This window comes from Pteropus medius, unplaced genomic scaffold, assembly GCF_902729225.1.
Source record: "Pteropus medius unplaced genomic scaffold, Ma_sr-lr_union100, whole genome shotgun sequence".
NCBI classification, from domain to species: domain Eukaryota; kingdom Metazoa; phylum Chordata; class Mammalia; order Chiroptera; family Pteropodidae; genus Pteropus; species Pteropus medius.
The window spans coordinates 1,701,603-1,727,065 of NW_024354499.1; the positions used below are offsets into that span (position 1 = coordinate 1,701,603).

The window sequence follows — 25,463 nt, forward strand, 5'->3', positions numbered from 1 at the left end:
TGACAACGTGTGATAAGGAATGTATAAACTGTCAATTCTATTCAAAGAATATTCAAAGCCAAAAAGAGGCTGCTAGGCATTTACCCAGGATTTCAATTTAGATTGGGGGAAAAATAAATTGTAAAATATTCAGTTGCGGAAGAATTAAGAAAGTATACAAAAAGGAGAAAAATGTGTTCTTGCATCACATGACTGACAGCCAGTCAGAAAAATAAAGCACTCAATCTGAAAACTCTAACACTTTTTTGGGAAAAAAATAAGAGGCATTGTAAGGTGAGACTCTCACATGCAACTGGAGAATACAATACTGATGTTAGGAAAGATGTTAAGTGTCTCTTGTAGTCACAAGTGGACACAGACACACATACTATGGGTAAGATTCTACCAGCAGAGGATGACTTTCAAAATCAGAATGAGGAACTTGCTTAGATTAGAATAACGAACCGCTTCCTGGTGCTTCTTGGTAGACATTTGAGAGAGCTAAACAGAGCATCCACATCATTTCCTTTGGATTTCGTGTAAGCCTATTATAGACAAAACCCTCCCCTCTATCACCTCACATCAGCCTTCAGGCAAAAAAAAAACCATAGAAGAAAATTCATGAGTTCAGGTTCCATTTTGTGTTCTTTGAATAAGGAGTTTCAAAACTGAGTAGGGTGGATGAGGAGATGTTGGAGAGGAAAGGGTAGGGGAAAGAGAAGAAACATTAGGAGAAGCTTGCTTAAAAAAATAAACCGAATGTGTAATGATAGTCCTCAGTGATTTTGGCTCAGTTTCAGGGAAGAGGGAAGATAAAATATAGACGTCACTGGAGGAGAGAAACGAAGGTGGGAGGAGAGTGTTTATGATGCCACATTTGCTACTTGACTTAGTTTGAGCTGAATTAAGTTTCAAAGGAAAAGTGCGCACAGGTGTTTATGGGGAGGTCATGTGATACTGTGGGAAGTGCAGTGGTCCTGGAGCCGGAGACCTGTGTTTCAATGCCCAGCCTGTGATTTACTGCATTTGCAACATGTAGGAGTATCTCTCCTTTATATCTAAAATGAGAATAATAATGTATCCCTCACAGGGCTCTTATTAGAACTAAACGAAATACTATCTGTAAGTCACCTGGCATGTGTGGGCACTCAACAAATCCCAGTTATCGTTCTTCTGACGCCTCTGTCTTAGAAACCATTTGTGGTAATCCAGGTTTTAAGGGCTCTGTGGCAGGGGGTTCAACTTTGGTCTCTGTCAGAATGGCCTGTGGAATTCTTTCACCGAACATGGGCCTCTACTTCAGGGCCCCTGATTTCATCAATGTGCCGTGGGATCTTTATGTCTGCACTTCTACTTTTTTTTAAAAAAAATAGTTGAGTACTTTTTATCAACATTAAAATTAAAAACTACTAATAAACTGCTTGCATCCCCACTGCCTACAGTTTAGACAATGAAGTAATAGCTTAGCATTTAAGGCTCTTTATAAACCGGTCCCCAACTGCCTTTCCTAACTGTTTTCCTTCTTGCTCACCTGCTACTCCAGACATACACCCATCTCACTGGTCCTTGGGAAGACCAGTACGTTTCTGGAACCTGCCCTTGCTCATGCATCGCTTCCTTAGCTCTCCGCTCTCTCTTTGCAATTCTCTCTATTTTCATGGCAGACTTTATGCCTCTAAATTTCTCTATCATTTATTTAGCAATAGCCACATACTATGTTGATTGAAGTTATCGACCAGGCTTTCTGTTTTAGGGCTTGTGTTCTTTACAGTCAGAAAAGTGTCTGTGTTTTACAATTTTTCAATCCCTCCTGACATCTAGGTCAGTGCTTGCACATAGTACGTGCTCTATAAATAGCTGTTAGTTGAGTAATGCAAATGAAGGAATTACTAGTCATAGACAAAAGGTTCCATATACATTGACCTGAGCTTAGGGAAAGCACTGCAGCCGTAAGAGCAAACAATTCCTATTGGCTACCACCTTTTTAAGTACTCTGCTGATATAAACTCAGTTAAAGTTCACAACGACCTTAGGAGATTTATACAATATTATTGTTATTTTGTGGATGAAGAAATTGTGGCACAGAGAGGTAAAGTGATTTGTCAAAGGTCACGCAACTAGGACTTGTCAAACTCAGGATTCTAGCCCAGTCTGGCTGGCCCCAAAGTTCATGCTCTCCTACCCCACTTTATATCTCCCCTTCATAATAAGAGATGAGTTTATGTGCCGACTATGAGTGCCAGTAACTTTGTTACATACCAGAAATTTTTCACTTAATTTCTACAACAATCATTCCAGGCAGCTTCATCCCCATTTTTCAAATGAAGAAAATGAAGTTAAGAATATTACCTAAGAGTCCTGAGCCAGTAGCCTAAGGAAATTCAAGCCCAGATCTGCCTGGCTTCTAAATCATCATATGCTTAAGTGCTGAGCTCTGTCCTGGATATATTCGGTTCTTACCACCTTTTGGCTATCTATCTTGTTGCCATGGGAACATCCTGTTTACTACACCCACTACTCAAGCCATATCAACTGCAGCAACATTTCCTATTAGGCCACAGCCAGCTACCATACTTGGCTCTAGGCCTTTCTTTGGTTAAAGGGAAACCTCTATGGTTAGATACAGCTATGGAAAGAGCTCTGCCCTGCTGATATTTGTTTTGAGGCTTCTGAAAACTTTATTCTCTAACATTATATGTTCCAAAGCATTTTCCTTATCTGATTAGTGTGTGTCTATATATATGTGTGTGTACTTGTATATGTACTTAAAACTTTTACTGATATCACTGGGTGCATGCACAGGAAAAAAGTGTATGTGATCAAAGGTCATGCTTTGTCAATAATAAGAAAATAAACAACATCATAAAGTGGGGGGGTACTTGACTGAAGAAGATGTAAGGATGGCAAATAAGCACATGAAAAGATGTTCAACATCGTTAGTCATTAGGGAAATATTTACTACTTGTTGAAAAGATACTATTTTGAATATAGATACTACTTGTTGAAAAGATACTATTTTGAATAAAAGATACTATTAAAAGTAATTTTATCTGTTTCTTTTTACTATTTAAAATGACTATTAGAAACTTTAAAATATGCATGAGTTTGCATTTGTGGCTGGCATTATGTTTTTATTGGATAATGTGGTTCTAGATAGTAGTTTCTTTATCAGTCTGGATGGTTTCCAAAGTGAGGATGTGAAAACTATGGAGCAGATCTGATACTCAACCCACAATGGATGTGAAATGTGAGCAAGAAGTAAATGTTTGCTGTTTTAAGCCATTAGGGTTTGGAGTTACTTGTTATTGCAGCATCAATCCTTAGCTCTCTTGATGGGGTTAACTTGGAAGAGGAAAAGCATCAGAGGTAAATTTTCTGATTATCTTATCGTCTGAAATCTCCATCAATATCTATTTTTCTTCTTTAGGTTCTTCATCTCACTGATCCACAACCAGAAATATCAGAACCTTTTACAATTTTCTTTGTCTTCCTAAATGGACTGTGGTCTGGTAGTAGTTCAGAAGAATGGCTAATCCAATACCACTGTGTGGATTTTTTTCTTTTGTCAGTGTCTTAACACACAGGAAGATAACTTTCTGATTTTCTTGTCTTTGGGTTAGCAAATGATGTCAACATAAGGCCAGAAGACTCACTGCCCCAGTTTAGTCATTCGTTTTCTGTCACAGTGAGTGACCCAATTGGATAAACAGCCCATTTTTTTCTGTTACGCCTCCCTTCCTGTTTCTCTTGCTCTCTGAGCCTCTCTACAAGGTGTCCGTATTAGCAATGTACAAGCCAATTCTGACCTCAGTGTAAACAGTATTTGGAGCTAGGCATCCCTGGGAGAACAGTGGCAGTCGAGCCTGTTGTTGTAATCCAGGTGAGAGATGAGAGAATCACAGCAGTGAAGGTGAGGCAAATGAGAGTCTGTTTTAGTCAACAGTTGAACAAATATTTACAGAAGGTCAGACATTGTGCTAGGATGAGAAGTAGCTAAGTCTTACTCTCTGCCCTCAAAGAACCTCTAAGCTGATGTTTCAACACCCTGTGAATACCGCGTGCTATGATGGGCAGATAAAGAAGAACAGTTTAAAAGGCTTCCTAGAGATAACTGAGCGAAGCCTTTAAAGATGGATAGGATTCTCCAGGCAAAAAGGATAGGGGACAGATTTGAAAGATACTTAAGAGGAAAAAATCAATGAGAGAAAAAAGAATCTAAGATGATTTCCAGTTTAGGACCGCGCGTTGGACAATGGTCATTTCATGGACGAGTATAAGAAAAACAAAAACAAAAGTGGAAAAGATGTTACATTTAGATTTAAAAAAACAAAACAAAACACTAAATTTAAAGTTTTAGTTAGGAATCTAGAAGGGACTGCCCTGTAGCAGTTAGGGATCCAAGACTAAGGCAAAAAAGAAAGGTCGAAGTGGAGTTTTAGGTTTCAGAGTCATGAGTCTGTCAGTTGGTATTTGAAGCTGTAATAATGGATGAAAATGATAGGGGAGAACAAGAGTCGATGTATTCATTCACTCATGCATTCAGTATGTACTGAGATCTCACTATGTGGTAATTGAAGAAAAGAGAGATCAATCTGGTAAGTATATTCTTGAAAGACAAAGAAGTGTAGACTCTTCTCTCAGGAAACTTGATTGTTCAAGGAAAGAGATAAATGGCTGATAACTATATGAAATAGGAAACCAAAAGAACACTTTTTCACTTAGCATAATAACCTCTAGGTCCATCCAAGTCATTGAAAATGGTAGAATTTCACTTTTTCATGGCCGAGTAATATTCCATTGTATATATCAACTATATCTTGGCTATTGTGTTAGAGTAATCAGGGTGATCACTTCATAAACTATATAAATGTCTAACCAATGTGCTGTATACTTGAAATTAACAAAAATAAAATAAAATAAATTTAAAAGAACACTTTTTAAGGATAAGAGAGATTTTCTGGAGTTGAAAATTTGAATTCCACATATACTTGAAAAAAAATGTTTTTGTTAATGACAGAAATATAACTCTTTTTAAAAATTTCAGTTGATTGTACACATTGCTGTTAATATTGTTAAAATTTTCAGAGATTTCAACCATATCTATTAATGTAATCATTCACTTCCCCTCTCCTATTATCTAATTCTTCTGCTTTGCAAATAATGAACTTAGAAGACTTTTGCTTCAAAAGAAATTGATTAGACAAACTTTAATTGGCCATCTCTGGAGTCAGGTGTTATGCAGGTGCAGAAAAGTCAAGACCTAAAAATGCTCTCCAGTGCTTAGCATTTGCTTATAAAGATTAATGCCAGTGAAATGAACAGGTGATCAGGTGATTAGATTATACTTCCATTTCTAGAAAATGCCTTAGAAAATAAGAAAGTGGAAATGTCCAGGACAGTCTAGAAAACTAGCTTGAGGCTCTGCTTGTGCTGAATGAATAACTGCAGAATTCGAGTGTTCCTTTTTTCCTTGTAGGCAATGGCTATTTGTTAATGGGGTCCTAGAGCCTGGTAGCTTTGAGGAAAGTGACTAAAGGGACAGGGAAATCAGTTAGTGGACTATTGTACTCTATCTGTATAGGAGGTAATAGAGAGTAGGTAGTGAAAATAAGGAGGAACACAATGATTTCGAAGGAAGGATCTACAGATGGTACTGACTGACTAAGATGGTGAGAGTTAAGAGGTACTTAGAGAAGACTCTAGTATCTTGATCTTCTGAGAATATCAATAGAAAAATGAGTCATAGAGTGAAGGTAGGTTTGGAACATGAGTTTGACGGTAAGGAGAGAGAGTGGGGATCTGGGATCTTCTTAAAATCATGAGCAAAGAAGTAAGAGCTGAAGTCCTAGGAGATGTGTTCACCAAAGGAGAATATATAGAATTAAGAAACTGACACAGCTTTCTGTTGGACAACAAGGAAGACCCAAGAATGGAGATCAGGAGCAGCACGAGGAGCCACAAAAGAGTTGGTAAAGATGTGGTCTACAGGAGAACAATCTCAGAAGCCTGGAGAGAAGAGTCATTTTGCAAGAAAAGAGAAGTCGTCAACAGTGTCAAATACATAGATATTAGGAGGCTGAGGCCTTAAAAAAGCAGTTGGGTTTGGCCATTAAATGACCATGGTGACTTTCAAGGGGGCAGTTTCAGTAGGATGGTGAGAGGAAAAGTCACATCACAGAGAAAATGGCAGGTGTAGTGAAAAGGGGTTACAGTGGTTGTAGACTATTTATTCTAGAAGTTTGTTACAGTGAATAACAGAGAACTGGTGTATAGCTTCCTGGAGTAATAGGGTAAATCATTCATTTACTTGTTCAGTAGGTCCATATTTATCAGAGCCCACTAGGTGCTTGTTCACTGCTGCCGGGAAAAGGCGGGCCAGACCCCCACTGTTCTGGAGTCTGCATTCTAGTGTGGAGGGACAGTCCATAAACCGTGAAGACAACTTCAGACATTGAAAGTGCTATTGATAAAAATAAGATAAGGCACAACATAAGTACATTTCGGTCTGTGGATGGAAAGAGAAAGCACATAGATCCTGAGATAGGACTGAGTGATGCATGTGCAAGGAACAAAAGAGACTATTGTGTCTGGTGCTTGACAAACTAAAGGGATAGTGACAGAAGATGATAGAGTGACAGAGGAGTCTTGGTTTTGTTCTAAGTGCAAGAGGACACCACTGGTGGATTTTAGAGAAGTAACATGATTGGATTTACAACTTCTGAATTCTCTTTGGCTTCATTGTGAAGAATGGATTACAGAGGGCAAGGGCTGAAGCTTGGACACATGATGAGAAGTTGTTGAATAATTCATGTGAGGGATAAGGGTGGCTTAGATTAGACTGGTAGCACTGAAAATGGAGAGAAGGGGTCAGACTTAGGATTTGTTTTGGTGACAGAATCATCAATTAGGACCTGCTGAATGATGTTGGGATAAGGGAGAAAGACAAGTGAAGGATGACTCTCAGGTTTTTGATCTGAGCACCTGGATAAACACTGACACCATTTGCTGCTATGAGAAGACTGAGGGGGGTACAGATGTGGGGTGTGGAAGGGTGGTAACAATCAGGGGTTTCATTTTGCTCATGTGTAATATGTTTTGAGTCATCCAAGTCGGCGGGGGGGCGGGGCGGAGGGTGCGGTGTTCAGAGGAATGGTCAGAACCAACGAAATATTTTTCTCTTAATGGAGAACTGAATATTTGTGAATTGAAGATTGAGCATAGGTATATGCTAGAGAGGAGAAGAAAGGAGGAAATTGTGGAAGGAGGGTTTTGAGGGAAATAAAGAAGGACTGGATCCAGAGGATTGCTATGGAAAGCAGGAGGGACACCGCTGATGAAAAATAAAAATAAAGACAGATGTAGAAATAGAATTCTTTAGAGGTTGAGAGGAGGAAAGAGGGTGGAGCTCACGCTGAATACCCTCTGCTAACTCTCTAAAGTAAGAGATGAAGTCACCTGCTGAAGGGGATTTGAGTGAGAGGGATAATTGGGAGCTTAAGGAGAGAGAGATAGATGTTTTGGAGACTCAGTTGAGAGTAGAGAGCATCAATCTCAGTGTAGTGCAAGGAGTGAGAAGAGCCCTTGACATCTTTTAGAATTCCTTAGTGATCAAAAGCAAGAACGAGGAATCCAATGGAAATGACTTGGACACACAAGTTGAGTGAAGACTCTAACAGTAGGTTAAGGTTGTGTTGTTAGACGAGGTTAAGGGCACGTGTGGGATACAGAAGGGCCTTAGTGTACTGAGTGGGGCTGAGAAGTTAGGTTCTTGGGTAGGCAAGATGCCAGGTGTGTCTGCTGCAGCACAGAGATATGAAGGTGCTGCTTAAAGTGTGGTCCACAACCCAGCAGCATCAGTCCCTTGGAAGTCTGTTTGAAATACAGAAGCTGGAGTTCCAACCCAAATCTCTGATCGGGGTGTGCATTTTAATTAGATCCTCAAGTGATGTGCTATGCATGTTAAAATTTGTAATGAGCGGCTATAGGGAATGAAGCTTTCAAAAGTTAGAACTTTAAAAAATGAAAACTGTGTGTTTCTGCTAAAGATCAGAGGATCTTATTTATAGATTGGTTTAATATATTTTACTTTTTAATATATCTTTATGTTTTCCTGATTTAAAGAAAGAAGGTACACTGGTTTTAGAAGTGGAAAATAAGAACATGTATGAAGAAGAAACTACTGTCTAGCCACATTCTTAAGGCCCCTTAAGATATTAGAAGAAACAAAGTAATGACTGTGACAGTGTCCCAGAAGTTTAGTTTCTTCCAGGGACTTACCACTGGGCAGCAGTTCGGCAGCAGAGCAGCTACTTCCTGGTCAGATGAACTTCAGCCAGTTATTTAACCTAGCCTCTGTTTTCCTATCAGCAAAATGGGTATGCAAATAATAGTATATAGGTCTAATGTTAGAATCACATTAAAAGTTCATGTAAATAACTTAGGGCAGTTTCTGGCACATAATAAAAGCTCAAAAATTATTATTATTATATATTATGACTGTATTAGGGTAAGAAATCACTAAGCAAAGCAAACTTAACACAATGTCACAGCTGCTCCAGCTTGGAGTTTATACCACTTCAGGTATAAACTTTTGTGTTGAAGGCACTCAGCAGCCATGACAGTTCAGAGGGGAGAACTCTGGACTGAGGAGGCAAGATACACCTCTAATCTGGTCAGGAAATGGAAGCTAAGGTCTAGGCTAAGGGAGACAAGAGGTGGAGACTTTGACGAGGGCAATTAGAAGCAGCAGAGCAAAAGCCCAGGTCCTGAGATGGAGTACAAGTTTCTCCTCTTCCACTTTTGGTGTTATACTTTTTTTCTTTGTTATATAAGCCCATAGCAGCAATGCAATTGCTTTTGCTGTAACACAGCTGCAAACTGAAACCATAAAAATCAGGAAATAAATGTGTGAGCTGCCCTAGAGTGCCCCGGGCTAGGGGTGAAGTAATGTGGGAATCCCCCACTTTCTGATTGCGGCTTGTCAGTAAATTTAAATGAGCACTGATGAAACACGACAAGTGTTCAGCTTAACGATGTGTAAGGTTATATGCAGTGTTTAATTTGCCATGTGCTACATGTAGGGTAGAAAGAATCCATAATTTCTAATGCATTTATTAAGTATCCTTTTGGAAAGTTCCTCTAACTACAGGTTCTGCTTGAGCTATAGTAATACTGTATCTGCATGAGAGAGTAATGAAAAACCTTGGTCTTGCTTCTTTAATAGCCTTTGTCTTCCTTTGGGGATGAATGAGAATTGAAATTTGTGGATTGGTAGATTTGTTTGCAAGTGCAAAGATGATGTAATTCAGTTGGGCACGGTTTTAACTACATACTTGCAATTCTGGGGGAAAATACCCATTATCATTTATTTCTTGAGGAGTGACACATGAAATATTGGAATTTCTTAGGATTTGATAAAATGACAATCATTTACAGAATATGTAGCCTGGGCCAGTAAGCATTATTTTATTTCAACCTCACCCTACCTCTCTGATGTAGTTTCTTTTATTATCCCCATTTTACAGATGAGGACACAGGCTCAGAAGGGTGAAGTAAATTGGTCAAGGTTACACAACTAGATAGCAGAGATGGAATTCAAACCCATATTTGGCGTTTTTAATCAATGTTACCTTTTCTCGATTCTGACACTCTTCCTGGGTGTGTCATCCAAATCCATTGCTATATTTAGTATCTATTATAGCAGAAATTCTCCAGCCTTCTAGGATTTCTTTCTCTCTCTCTCTCTCTCTCTCTTTTTTCTTTCTTCCTTTCAACAATAACATAAGAAAGCATTTATTTCAGATTTAACATGAAATCATACAAATAAAATTTGTATAAACACGAATCCACACTGAGCAAAAGACAGCAAAAGACAAAATAAAAACAAAGAAGACTAATTGGTGGCTATATATAGTTGGACACGGTTGTTTTGTACACTAAAAAATCTTTTACAAAATAATCATCTTAGATCAATGGAAGACCAATCTTCAGTGTTGTTCTGCTGAGATGGGTAACTTCAGCTTTCTCCTCCTGTTTTCTCCTCAATGTCCTCCTTTAGTATGGCTGATAATTGTTTTGGTGATTGCTACCCCCTGGAGTGGCCTTGCCAGTTAAGTGCTGTGTGGGCTACTGCAGTCTGCATATTCCTGTCCATATCCACAGTTGCCATAGTTACACCCAATATAATCATAGCTGCCATAGCCACTACAGTTTTGATCACCACCAGAGGCACTATTATAATTTCCGCAGCCTTGATCATAATAGTTATTAAATTCTTGGTTACAGTTTTGGCCCTGACCTCGGCCATGACCCCCAGTACCACCTTGTCCACCAGCTGCAGCATCTCTTCCTCCTTTTTGTTGTTGCTGTTGCTGTCTATAGACTTCTGTGAGTTGTGCAACTTTGATTTCACACTTCCTAGAACCAATATAATATTTGCTTTCTAAAAATTTCTTTACTGGCTCTTTATCTGTATATGTGGTAAAACAAAAACCTTTTCTTTCATTTGTTTTTGTATCCATGGGAAGTTCAATATTTTCAGTCTCTCCAAAGGCTCCAAAATATTCTTTAATTTGTTCTTCAGAAGTATCTGGGGCTCGATCCACCCACAAAAACCTTTTTGGGGATTCCTTCTCATTTAAAGCTTTGGCTTTTTTGAGGTCTATCAATTTGCCATCTGGTTTGTGTTCCTTAGCTCCCAAACATTACCATCATTAACAACATCTTTGAAAAGCACAAATCCAAATCCACTTGATATTTCAGTGACTGGATCTGTTTTAATTATGCAGTCTACGACGTTCACAAATCAAGCTATTCAGTCAGATCTTTCTTGCTTGTATCCCAGCTCAAGCCTCCAATAAACATTTTACTGTCATTCTACTGCTTTAAGTTTTTTGGGTAGATACGCAGAAGAGGGATGGCTGGGTAACATGGTAATTTTATTCTTAGTTTTTTGAGAAACCTCTGTAAGGTTTTCCATAGTGGCTGTACCAGTTTCCATTCCCACCAGCAGTGTATGAGAGTTCCTCTTTATCCACAGCCTCTCCAACACTTGTTATTACTTGTCTTGTTGATAATAGCCATTCTTACAGGTGTGAGGCAGAGTGTTGTATGGAGCTGGATTTAAAATAGCGGTGGAAGACAGGTTACCCTTTCTTGCAGGATCCAATTAAAATAACTTCAATCCTGTATAATTTTCTGTGAGAAATCTAGAAACCTTACCAATGTTTCCAAAAAATTCTGAAGGGTAGAGGAGAGGACTTACTTTCTTCCATCCCTTCTTTCGCATATCTTAGTTGTCCTTGTAACATAAAGCAGTCACTGTTCACTCTCTACATACAGCCTCATCCTGCACATACACACGGCTCCTCCTCCTCCTTTCCCCCACATACCACTCTTCTGAAGGTATACTACAACTGCTGGGTTCTCTGGAAAGCAGATACAGAGACAGAATTAGGAGTTGAAGGAAGGGTAGGTGGTAATCTCATAAAAGATAGAATAAGAAGGGAGCCAAGTTGGACAGAGAAAGCCTTCAGACTGCAATGCAAATCTGACAGGGCAAAGGCTAATCTTCCCAATGAACAGAGCTTTGTGATCTGTGTGGAACAATAAGTGTCCCAAAGCAAATAAACAAATAAACAAATAAATAAATAAATAAATAAATAAATAAATAGTATATATATATATAGAATATTTATATTCTATATATATATATATATATATATATATATATAGAGAGAGAGAGAGAGAGAGAGAGAGAGAGAGAGAGAGAGAGAGAGACTCATGAACACTGACAAATGGCCTGTACAAGTAAGTAGTCAGGAAAAAGATGGGAAGATCAGAGACAAGGTCTGGGATAGTGGCATATGGTCATATAGAGAAGTGGACCTAAGTTTGAAGATGTCCGTATCATATGTTAATACCCTACAAAAGCATTCACTTCCAAATTAGTTACCCAGTTAATGTTAGTCCTTGTCTATAATCACTATAGAACAACAGGCACATGAATAGAGTGTCACAGTGGCAGAGATGAGGCTACGCATAATGCCAACAGGAACAGTATGGGCAAGGAGCAGCCACTATCCCTGAGGCTGAGCTAGAACACCCTCAAGGGCTGAGATCCAGACCTTGTTTGGGAGGTCATGGCTGTGATTCATTGGTTGATGAAGGAGTCACTAACGTGGCCCATTAGTGGAACTTTCTGGAAATCTATCCTCCAGGGTGCTGGGGAAAGCTGCTCACAGGGAGGAAGGATTTTGCTAGGAAAAGGCTAGAGGGTGATAATTAGGGCAAGATGCTGGCCATAGGGTACTGCTGATTGTCATGCCCTTCGGGAGACTGGTGCTGGTGACAGGGCACATGGCGCAGGAATCTGCAGAGGGAGCACACAGGACCCATAAGTCCCCAGCGCCTTCTACTGACAAAGCTTACATTATATCAGCTGGCAAAGAAAAATTATTTAAAGGGACCATTCCATTTTCACAGAGCAGGCAATAAAAGATGAATTTGGAGCTGAGGGAACAAATTGATAATTGACACATCCCTCAATCCCTTTTGTCTTTCTTGAGCCTGTCTCTAGTCCAATTAGTCACCAAGTCCGTAAATGTATGTTGAAGCCATTCATCTTTCTCCATCTTCATAATTCTGTCCTTAGCTTGCCTAATAATAATCTTTCAAGAGCTTCCTAACTAGGTTTTCTATCTCATAATTAGCCCCTTCACACTATTTTCTGTATCTACAGAATCAATTGTTTTAACTCTAAACTTCTCCACGTGGGATGAAGGACTCTTGAAGATTTACTTCTACTTGTCTTCCAAATCTCAGCCTAACTGTTCCTGTGACTAAACTCTGTGATGACCACTAGTGAACTATATGCTGTCCTTGTTAGCCAAACCCTGGTTATTTCAATCCCTAAATCAAGAAAGTTGTATTGGATACAAAACCAATAAAGCATATACATTTTACTGAAGAGAAGATTGTTTATTAAATTATGCTCCTCTCGAATATCCAATGTCAATGGCCTCATGTCACATGAGTGATTTTCGTCAGTATTCAAGATTCAAACTCAGGGCTGTTCTCCTGCCTCCTCCCCAAGGCGATATCTGATTGTGTAAGGAGAATGTGGTGTTTATGTAACATCAAAATAGTTGGGGGGAAGTATTTCTTCTGTATGGATTTTTTAAAAAGCTTTTTTCTTACTTTAGAAAATGTCCTTATACGTGTACCTTTATATTTCCTTAGTGTCTAGTTAACTTTTAAATGAACTCTATCGAGTCCTGCATGTTTAGCTCAATTGAACATAAAAATCCTTTCTTCTCCCAATAAAACTTAGTACTTGTTAATGAAAACATTAGCTTTCATAATTATTATCTCTAAAATGGGTATCAAAAAGCCTCATTTGGAACTAAAAGCTGAACAGTTTATTTCTCCCCTTTTTTTTTTATTTGGGTTCTACTCACCCTGCTGGAGAGGCTAAAGGAGTAATGAAAATTGCTTGGAATAAAAAATACTTCTGATAATATTTCAAATTATTATCCTGCATGGATTAATTTCATAGATATTATATTGCATGAAAGAAACCAGCCCCTAAAGAATATACTGTATGATTCCATTTGTGTGCAGTTTAAGATCAGGCAAAATTAATGTTTATAAAGTCAGAATATCAATTACTTTGGGGGGTATGTTATATAATATGGGAAATTGCAGAAGGGAATCTTACAGGATACTGGAATGTTCTACTACTCCCTTCGAGCGTTGTGTGTTATGTGGAAGACAAATTTTTGATCTGTACACTTAAGATTAGTGTGCTTTTTGAATTTTATTGTATATTGTCTTTCAACCAAATTTTATTGTGTTAGTTTCCTATTGCTATTGTAATTAATTACCATAAATTCAGTGGCTTAAAACAGCACAAATTTATTATCTTATAATTCTGGAGGTTAGAAGTCCAAAATGGGTCTTATTATTTTGTGCTAAAATCAGGGTGTTGGCAGGGCAGTCTTCCTTGCTGGAGGCTTGAGTGGGGGAAACCAGTGTTTTGTTTTGTTTAGTTTTTTGAGCTTCTAGAGATTTCCCACATTCTTTGGCCCAGATCCCCTTCCATTTGCAAAGTTAGCAGTGGCCAGCCTGTTGATGCTATATCTCTGGTCCTGACTCCTCTACTTTCCTCTCTCCCATTTCAGTGCCCTGGTGATTGCGTTGGGCTTACCTGAATAATCCATTATAATCTCCCTATTTTAAACTCTGTGATTAGCAACCTTTATTTCCTCTTATCTAACATATTTACAGCCTCCAGAGATTAGGATGTAATTCCTATCAGCTTTTTTAGAGGGGGAGGGGCATTATCCTGCCTACCACAATTTTTATTCTGTTATAGTTCTTAATTTATAATTAAAGTTTTCAAGATAATGTCCCAACCCAAAATTTTTTTAAATGGTTAATAATAAAATTTTGATCCTGTTTTCAAGCAGCATCTCCCATAATGGGCTTTCCCTAGTACCAATTATTCCTGGATAAAAGGGTCCTTTGCCTGTTATTCTTGTGATAGCCTGCTGAAATGTGAAAGGGTTAAAGGATAATTAAGACCTGAAACTGGACGAAGGAAGTCTATACCTTAGGCCTAGTTTCTGGAACCCCTAAGTGCATTCTGTTAATCATGAAATTTGTAACAATGAGCTCATACGCTAACTGCCAATTTTAGCCTGTGTAACCCTACTTGCTTGCGTGGCATGAAAAATAATCAATTGTATATAAGCTGAAAATTACTGTTTGGCCATCGCCCATAGGAACACTGGCTATTGCCCATGGGAACGTAGGCAATCACCCATAGGAACATAACATTCTAACAACAAGCTTTCTGCTTCTGTACTCCCCGCTTGCACACCTGACCAGTGGGTTGATAGGTAGTGAATAGGAGAAAGATGGACCTTTGTGTTTAAGACAGAATGAGGAATGGGATTTAGGGCTAAAAACCTTGTATCTTGGCATTTCGGGGCTGCTCTTTTGTACAGGACAGCCGCCAGCTAATAAACAGCCTTTAAGAGCATACTTGGTTTGGTCTATTCTATACAGGCCACAACATTCTAATGCTCACATATTTATGATCCAATCTCCTGTGCTGGCCATTCTCTAAAATACAATAGATAATTCAGCTACAAAGGATACGAAACACACATTTCTGTAGAAAAAAACATCAAAATGCATAGCAAGTTAGGAAAAAAAGACCAGTTGTGACTCTCTTCTCAGAAAACACTAAGTCAGCTCGCCCCTCATATAATTTTCTCTTTGATGGAGAAAGAGCTTCCAGAAGCAACAAGCACACACTTCCTTCACATTGGCCTACTTGACCAATCCCAAAGGCTAGCTCTATTGTTAGTAGGTTCTGCACTTTGCCTGTTATGCCGTTCTCCTGGCGAGACAGTCCAGCAAGTATTATTCAGTGTTAATGATCCAGTGTATCCGGGATGTATCCCAAACTTCTAGACAACACTTGTAAAAAACCATTTCTGAATAGGACAAGGCACACAATTAAGGTGGTTTATACTGCTTTTAATTTTAAACAAGGTTGATTGGTAAGTCCTCATTCTGTTAACCATGACGTACGTTCTCTTATGTGCCCTTGGCGAAGCACTGCAATTATGACACTGGAGTTGATGGAGCATTAAATTACCTGGTAATTTTGTAATCCTATGCAATTTATGGGTAGAAAACCAACCTGAAATTTTATTACGAATAAGGAAGTGGGATGAAGGCTGAAAAAATACTAAGCTTAGATTTGACTTCTTTAAAAAGGAAAAGCGCTTATGATATAAAAATGGAAGCTTTCAAGCACAGAATGTAATATTGATGTTTCCAGGCATATTATCATGAAATTTAAGAACGTCAGAGAAAAAAGTGAAAAAAAATAGGGCTCACACAAGGAACTAGAAATGAGAAGGTTATTGGACTCTTCAGTAGCAACATTGAACCTAGAAGATAATAGATCAATACCTTCAAAACTGGGTAATATTTATTTTTGATCTGGAATTCTATATTTGTCTTCCTTAAGGTATTGCTCCTTCAATTCCTGGCCATTCTGGATTTCCACAATATGCTTCGCTTAGAATATTTTTGATATCTTCCCCTGCATGCACTATAATTGATCTTCCTCTTCCTCTACTAAACCATTCCCCATTCCTCCATCCACTTTCTGTTTTCATACTGTGTTTTAGTTACATACCTCCTAGTCACATTGAATATACAATTTGCATTGCTGTTTTTTTTTTCTTCTCATTGTTTTGGGATAATCTGCAATTAGGTATATAAAGGCCTTTTCTCTGCTCCCTTAAAATGAAAGTATTTTTCCTTGTTTTACTGATTAATTTAGTCTTTCGGCAGCTACTTATTGTCTGCTCTCACCAAGGCTAAGAAAGTAAAACAAAAGTGAGCCTCTAATGGCCTTTATTACAACTTATTGGCAGTTCTAATTCTACCTTATTCTTTCTGTGCAGGTAGATAATAAAGTCAGGTTTTTATTCTCAGGAAAGCAAAAGAATAAGGCACATTCAGATTGTTAACACTACCCTGTTACCTGTACATTTTACACACATTCATATGGCTACCATTATGCATTCACTGAAAACATTATGCATTCATCTGTTCTAAATGTTCTCTCTCTTAGAGATGCTTCTTCAGGGCATCAGAAATTGGAAAATATCTTCACACTCAATTCCTCCCCACATTCTATCCTCACTCTTTATTTGCATTTGCCTATGAATTTCTTGTCTTTGTCAAATAAGTCAGCAAAGATGTAACTGTTCCCTTATTTAACTTGTTTCATGTGTTTCAATGTCACACTGAAAAAAGGTGCCAGGAGGCTGTTCTTAAAGTCCATGGTGTCTGTGCATATGGTGCCTACATGTAAAGGCGTCTATCTTCTCTGCTCCATCTGGACATCCAGATGTGAGCTACAAATGCTAATTGCTTGAATGCTTTGTACACCTCCTCTTACAAAGCCTGAGGGTTTTTTAAAGCTGAAATTTCTAAAATCAATAAAAGGGTTAGTTAAAAAGTGAAGCTTCAAAATTTGGAATATATAGTTTATTAAAGAGTTAACTTAGACAAATTATTATTTAAAATGGAAAAAATTTAAAGTAATATATTGGCATTGTTATTATTGTGTGAGTCTTCTATTAGTTAGTGTGCAAACGAAAGCTTATACAACATGTATTTTTTAATTCATTCAAATAAAGTCAGAAACTCCAGAAACATTTGTTACTGTAGGGTATTTAGAGAATAGGAAAGAATCTACACTAGAGCTTTGAAGAGCAGGTAGTCTTTTATGTCTTGTTAGGTAAAAGTGTGTGTATGGGGGTTGTTTTCAAGACATTTACCTTGTAGATTCGAAAACTATGTCCCTTCATCAAAGTTGGGGTTTTCATCCTTCTTGGGAGATTAATAATTATGCTGTTTCTAGTTACTGTGAAAATATCCTAACCAGTTGTTTTTCATTCATTTCATTCGTTTATTTAATACTTATTCAAAATACTTATTGATTTATCACTATGTTGCAGGCATTGTTTTAGCTGCTGGCTTTGTTGAATTTATATTCTTGTTAAATGGATAGATTATAATGTGGTGATAATTATTACATAAAAAGTTAGATAATAAAGTCTATGGCTATGCTACCCTAAACAAGCTCGATCCTGTCTGATCTCGGAAGCTAAGCAGGGTCGGGCCTTGTTAGTACTTGGATGGGAGACCACCTAGGAAGACCAGGCGCTGTAGGAGTAAAAAAATAAAAAAGTAAGGGATTGGAAGCTGACAAGGCCCTTGCAATCTGTGATGTCAACCGAGGGTTGCCTTGCCAAAAAATAAAATAATAATAATAATAATAATAATAATAGGAAGAAAAAGTCAAGGCTAGTGGTGTTTTTTAGCAAGGGTAGTCAGGGAAGTCCTCTCCAATAAGGTGACATTGGAGCAGACATCTAAAGGAAGAGAGTGAGCTTTATTTATATCTTGGGAGAAAAGCAGAGAGAGAAAACAACAAGTGCACAGGCCTTGAAGTGGCCATGTGCTTGAGGAAGATCAAGGATGTCAGCATGGCAAAAGCAAAATATGAGTGGGAAGTGGGGTGGCGGGGAAAAGGTCCTGAAGGTAAGACCCACACAGCAGTGAAGTCCAGATCACATAGGTTCATTTAAGGAAATGCCACAAATAAGTAAAAATTTGGATGCAATGTGTCCTATAAGTTCTCAGGCATTTTCTCAACTCCGGAGCAAGAATATTTCCAATTAGTTTTATATATGTAATAAACTGTACCTATCGATTTACTAGACACATAAATAATCTCCACATTGTTAAAACCAATGGTCCCAGTAGTCCTAATATTTGATCTCTCAGTGGCACCTGACATCATTAATCCCTCTTGCCTCAAAGTGTTTCACTTACTTCCCAGTTTTCCCTCTACTTCATGTCTCAGTTTCTTTGCTTGCTTCTCTTTATTCTCTTCTTCTGAATAATGGAGTGTCTTAGATCTCAACCCTGAGAACTCTTCTTTATCTACTTAACACTGTGTTGTGAAAAGTCCCGAATGTTTTAATATAAACAGATCAAAATGATTATGCTCCTGTGATAATTGGTGTTAAAGCTAGACTTGTTACAAAACTTAAATTCAAAGAGAAAATATTTTGTAAGGTTATAATACATACAAGTGTTCATTATAGTCACCAAGAATACTCTATTCTTAAAGTATGGAAAACCCTATGGATGTATCCCGATGAATTAAATATGGTTCCATTGCTTAATACACAGACAGTTCTATGCTCTGCTTAATACTGGCTGCAGTGTGGTAGCAGCAATTTAATGACTTAGTTCTGCAAAATCTTTGAGATTACTTGAAATGTAAAAATAAAAAGAAACAAAACAACCAACTTGTTTAAAGCCATTAAAAAAAAAATCCCTGCCTTAGATAACCAGCAAGATTGGATCAAAGACTTGGTCATTTGTTTCACATTTCAACTCATCGCACTGAACATAACCCTGTTCCGGCATTCAGAGGTGACATAAATATATTATGTAATCTCTTCCTTCTTAGTGAAATTGTGTCTTGAGGGAACTCAACTGCAAATATAATCTGACCCACTTTGCCACACTGAAGTCAGTTTCCAAAAATAGAAATTATTGTATGAAGTGTAATTGTGAAGCTGAGAACTAAATTTCAAAAAGTTCCCTGATTTCAGACATTATGGAAACGTGATAAAATTATTATTTTTACCATCTAACTGAATATTGATGGTGTGTAAAATTGCTATAAGGGAAGTCACTAAACTGCAGTTAAACAAGACCATAACAAAGAAAATGATTTCAGAAGAGCAGAATTTTACAAATATTGTAAGAGTGATTAGTTGATATAAAAACCATGGTGCAAAGATTGTATCCATATTCAGAAGTACCTGTATTTCTGAGCAGCTGGTTTCACTTGAATAAAAATAAATACCTCTCTTACTTTAAAATTTTAAGGCTTAATTTTGCATTGCGAACTGTAGTAAGAAATACAAACACGACAGTAACATCTTAGTGAGGAAGAAAATGCATGAGATTTTAGTTCCAAATTAAAGGAGCAACCAATTAAAAAAGAAAAATATAATTTAACGGAAGTGATATTTAGAGAAAAGTATAATTGTGCCTTTCCGAGTATATGACCATCTCTCTGGTTAGCCCTGGGGGAAATTTCGATGTTACAAAAGCAATGTGAGAGTGAGAATAAGGTAATATTCCTTTTTTGACATTCTTCGAGATTTACAGCAAGAAAATAGGCTTAAAATCCAGTTAATGGTGAAAGAGAAGAGTTGTTTTTTTTGTTTAAGTTCTGAAAACTGAGATTATAGAGTTAATGTAAAGAAAAGACTCCTGCTGGGATGGCTAGGTGAAGAGGCCAGAGCACAGAAAGCAGCGATGGGAACAGTAATGGAACCTCCCCGCCCCCACCTGCCCCACCCCGCCCCATTTTAATTACGGGGTTGTGGGGAAAGGCAGAGAAAAAGAATCAGGAGGGATAGAAGAAGTGTGTCATCATTTTCCATCTTTGGGTCTTGGCGTGAAGAGTGGGAAGTGTCAGATACGCCGAAGGGATGCTAGCTTTCCCAGTTTGAGATTCTGGAGGAGACTCCTGTTTAGAGGCTTCATGTCAATATGGGGTACACCAATACAGATTAGAGAACTGTTGGGGCATAGCCAGGAAGCGAGCAGCTTTAATTTAGACACCAAGCCTCTCTTGGTTGCATGCCGAGAGCCACGGGGCTCGTCGTCATGTCTGCTGTTGGTAGGAGCAGGTTGCCCCACAGCAGACATTGAGATTGACTGGCTATGAGACTGCAAGGAGGACTTGGAAGAGATTCAGATCTACAGCCAAGCACTAGCTAAGGGTCGGCTTGATTAGCATGGAAAAGACCATGTATACATCAGATGTAAGTCAGAAGTCGATGCTAGTTGAAAGTCCCAGGGTGGAACCAGCCAACTATGCTTCAGCAGCCATAAAACCAGATGATGATAAAAAAATAGATGTCACATGACTTCCTCTGGTGCAAAGTCATGTGAATCCCACTGCCCCCAGGTGCTCTTCACCATTTTGAATGAGAATACGGTAGAAAGCAGCAGAAATACAAGGTAATAAGCATTTTTCTTAAAAATCTGATATTCAATAATATGTTGTATTATTGGATTAGTCTAAGGTTTGCAATGGATTGAACATTAAATCTTTTTTCCTGCTGGAACCCAGAGGTTGGGGACTTGCAAGGAACACTTGACCAGTTATACAGGCTAAACAGAGGAAAAACACTTTTCTATGTGTATATAAGTTAACTGTGTACAAAACCTATGACAACATTCAAGATAATTAAATGTTTATATTTTTCAATTTGTAAGCTATTTCATATTTAAAATAAAACTTCCAATATTACATAAATGTGTTTAAGCCATAGTTTAGTAAAAATAAGGCAAGTTTGATTATGTTTTCCTCAGTTGACTTTTCTTATATTCAGCTTGCTTCATTCCTTTGCATTGCTGGCGTGGCCCCTGAAGGCATTTGGGGTTTATGCATTTCTGTATTAAGGAAATCAAATGATTCTTCAGGAGGTCCAAGGGGAATACAAAAGGAGGAGAGTAAAGAAAACTCACACACTAAATCACACACTAAAATGATCTTCTGGTATCCGTGAAAAATGGACACAAATTCAAATTTAAAAACATGAAAGGTTAGTAAAGAATAGGTTTGTCTCATTCCACAGGTGTTTAGGGGAAGATTAAACCCTTTCTGGTTCTTTATAAAAGGCTAAATGTTAAAGTTAAGGGTACTCCCTTTTCCTTCTTTTCTTTTCTTTTTCTTTTTTTTTAAACCTTTCATCCTTCCTTTTTCTTTCCTTAGTTCAACAGATGTGTACCAGGCTCAGTGCTAGGCACTGGGGATATGACAGGAAATAAGACAGGCATGATGGCATCCATGATGCTTAGACTTAGCAAAGGAGACAAAGACACAAAGGAAAAAAGAAGTAAAGACATAGATAAGGTAAAATAATTGCAAAGTGCAGTCAGTCCTCCCTGTTAAAGAAACAGGATGTTAAGATGAGGACAAATGGACATTTGGGTGGGAAACTTGCTTTGGATATCACAGGCAAGAAAAGCTTTTCTGAGGATACTTGAAATCTAAGACTTGAAAGTAGGTAATCAGTTTGACCCAGTTTGCTCAGGAATTTCCTTGTTTTAAAACCAAAAGTCTTGCCACCCTGGAATCCCTTCAGTCCCAGGAAAGCCATGATGGTTGGTCACCCTACTTGAACAATGAGAAAGAACCAGCTTTGCCAACAGGTACCTCTGGAAGACGGAATTCATGTGGAAAGGCTCTGAGGTGGGAAAGAGCTTGCCAAGGTCAGGGGTGGTCCAAGAGGAAGCTCCAGGAATAGGTGAGGAACAAGAGTTAGACAAGGAGCAGTCATTAAGTGGAGGCTCTGGTAAAGTTCTGATTTATTTGAGGTGCAGTGGAAAGATATTTACAGGTTTTGTGTAGGGAGTGATACAATTTGACATTTTAATATCGGTTTGGCTGCTATATGGAAAAAGGAGAGAGAGGGTCAATATTAGAAGCAAAGTTGGGATGATATGACAGTAGCCCAGGTGAGTAACGAAGGGGTCAAATATGGAGGCAGCAAGGACAGAGCTTGCTGATGAATGTTTCATGGGGTTCTGGTTTGAGCAGCTGGATACATGGTTTACTGCAGTAGAGGAAACCAGAGTAAGGAGAGGTACTTTCTGCCTAAATCTCCACCCCTCAAATAGACTAGTGATATATGTCAGAGACCATAGATTTTAGAACATGTAACTTCTTATAAAGGGCACTCATTCCAGAATTTCAAATATGCACCTACATAAGTAAGAAACTTAAAGCTATGCAAAAGAGTTGTCATTCCTGAGTCTCTGTTATAACTCAGTTAATATTTAGTTTTAGAGAAAAACAGTGATGGAGACAGATGATCTGCCAAGCAGAGCCAAAGAAGTGAGCAGAGAGGTGCCTAGGAGGGAAACAGTATCCAGCATTCTTATTTGTGGTATGGGCCTTCCCACAGCTGTGTTACTTCCGGACCCATAAATCCTGCCCACCAGTATAGCCTGGGCATTCAAAAAAATTTCTTTTTTTTAAATTACAATGGACCAAAATATATATATATTTAAAAAGAAAACTGTGAACAGAAATTTAGGTTAAAAACATTGAAAAGGAACTGTAAATAAAAAGACTGAACCAAGAATGATCCTCAAAATTAAAGTTAGAGATTCGGTTAAAAACATAAAAAGAAAAGTTTAGAAGAGACATAACTAAAAAGTTAAAGACACGCAAATTAAAGAAAAAATTAGGGCTAAATAAAAAAGGATACAAAAAGAATAAAATATAAAGTCAAGAATAGATAGGGTGAAAAACTCTAGACCTCAAGATTTAGAAGAGTAAAATCTGGTAAAGCTAAAATAAGCTAAAAGATAAATATAGAGAACAAAAATAGAGAGGTGACAAAAGACAAAGGAGGAAGTGTACAAAATCAAAATGTTAAAACCTGTTAAAATTAAACTCCAAATCTTCAAGTATTTGTAGAATGAAGGTCTGGAAAAATAAGCTCTAATTCAAAAAGAAACAAAGCTGACAAGTCAAATGAATTACTAAGAGCAACTCCTGGGCTGAAGTAAGTCCCATGGGTTGGAGGTCTCCAGAGGACTTCTTGAGGGCAGAGATGGCCCGAACTACCAGGGTCTAAGCATCTCTCAAGTACTTCTTTAATGCCAGTAGCAGGCTTATTGGTCAACAGCAAGTAATCAACTTGGAGCATCACTACTAACTAGTGTTAATAATTCTACAGCCCAACCTCTGTTCCTATTTGTTACTGTAGAAAACTATGTAATGCAGGAAATACCTAAGGAATTATATTTCTTGAGTATGAATATATCATTATTGCCTTCGGCAACCTTAGCTACAAAAGAGATATATACATGAGGCTGAGATTGGTAGAGAAGACAGCCCACTCACTCAGAAAGCTTCCTCTGGGATAATTTTCTTTACATGTAAAAACTGTTAAACACTTTCCGAGCTATGGTAAGGTTAAAAAAACTATCCTCTTGGGACTCAAAATAGTCAAAAAAATTTTTTTAAAAAGAACAAGTAGGAGGACTCACACTTCCTGATTTCAATACTTGATATAAAGCTACAGTAATCAAGACATGGGAGTACTGGCATAAGGATAGATAAATCAGTGAAATAGCATTGAGAAGCCAGAAATGAACCCATATATCTATGGTTAAGTGACTTTTAACAAGAGTGCCAAGATCATTCAATGCATAAAGAACACTTTTTTCAATAAATGGTTCTGGGACAATTGGAGAGTCATATACAAAAGAATGAAGCTTCCTACCTCACACCGTCTGCAAAAATTAACTCAAAATGAAATGTTCAAAATAGGTAAATGTATGGAGATAGAAAGTAGACTAATAATGGCTGAGGCAGTGATGGGGAGATGGAATATGACTACTAATAACAGTTCCATAAGGTACATTCTTTCGTAATCATTTTGCATATGAAAATTCGAGTCACAGATAACAAACTCCCACAGTTAATAAGGGGAAGCTGCAGGAATGGAATATTTCCAAGTATTGCCGGGGGAATACCTTTTACATAGTTAGCACTTACCTTACGGTTGCTATTATTATCTAGAGACATGGATCTTGAGTACTAACTTTCTTATCACAAATATGCTGTGCTTTAGGCAGGGTCATGACAAAAGAATAAAAAATTAAGTCATATTGAGATAAAACTATACATCATACTTGGGCACAGTTTGCTTTCCACTTTGAGCTGTGGATATTGTACACATAGTAAAGTGTGTAACCCAAGAGATGGATTTCAAAATTTACATGTGACAGGTTTATTTTTAAATGAAATGGAATCTTGCATGTGAATTTTGATTACCTTGCTCAACTCTTAAGGCCCCTGGCTCACTCTTTCTGCTTAAACGTGTTTCAAAGGGAGAGAATAAAAACATAATTCTAGAAGTGTTTTCACTCCTAGGTGAATTCCTTTTATGGTCTTTTCATATAAGGAAATAGAATTTATTCACAATGTGAGTAAAAGGGTGAGAAATCTCTTTACATGTAAAAACTGTTAAACCATAAATGCCTCATTCTAAGCTTTTGGAGCCAACAAACTCGGGGCTCATATCCGTTACTTCAATACAATATACTCACACTTAGAGCCCAAGATAATAGAACTACAGAATCAGTGGAGACATCAGGATGAAGATTTAAAGGATAAATCCATGGAAAATGAAATAATACCCCTATGGAAAAACACCTACACAGAATGATTGGACATTCTTGTTTTGGACAAAGGTGCGAAATTGAATTCATACATTCCTAATTGCGCCTTTGGACATTAAAGTAGAAACCTATTGGGCAGTCAGGTCAGGACTGATGGGCATTGTGGGATTTTCTACATTGGAGTATTATATCCCCTGACATCTTAAACTACTAGCTGTAGAGTGTTTGTCATTTTGGGGTTATATATATCCTATGTTCTTTTCTGGGAAAGCCCACTCTACTCTCAGTCCAATCCTCTCACCTGGAAGTAAAGCTGACTAATTTCAGTTCTATCTTTTGCAACTAAAAGAGTTCAGGCAAATTCTGACTTCTGAGTTTTTCCAATCAGTAAAGGGAACTGGACTGAGGACTCTCTCACCCGCAAGCTCTTGGACAGATCTGGGTTTCAATAGAAGTATTGCTCCCTCTGCTGGCAGCTGGTTAGCATTTATCAGGTCTTGAGGATAGTGTGGCAGAAACCACTTTCTAGTGAGAGTCAGTCTCCTCCAGGTACAAACTGTTTGACCTTGCTCAGGTTACTTGGTTTCTGTGAGTCTCTGTTTTTGCATCTATAAAATATTAATGTTAAAAAACTATCTTTGAGACTGCTTGATGAG

At 37.9% G+C, this 25,463-nt stretch overlaps 2 pseudogenes; one reads left to right on the forward strand and one right to left on the reverse strand.

The window, feature by feature from the left end:
- Positions 1-10,032: 10,032 nt before the first annotated feature.
- On the reverse strand, positions 10,033-10,850 carry LOC120594497 (heterogeneous nuclear ribonucleoprotein D-like; annotated as a pseudogene).
- A 6,776-nt stretch (positions 10,851-17,626) lies between these two features.
- Positions 17,627-17,745, forward strand: LOC120594685 (uncharacterized; annotated as a pseudogene).
- Positions 17,746-25,463: the final 7,718 nt, after the last annotated feature.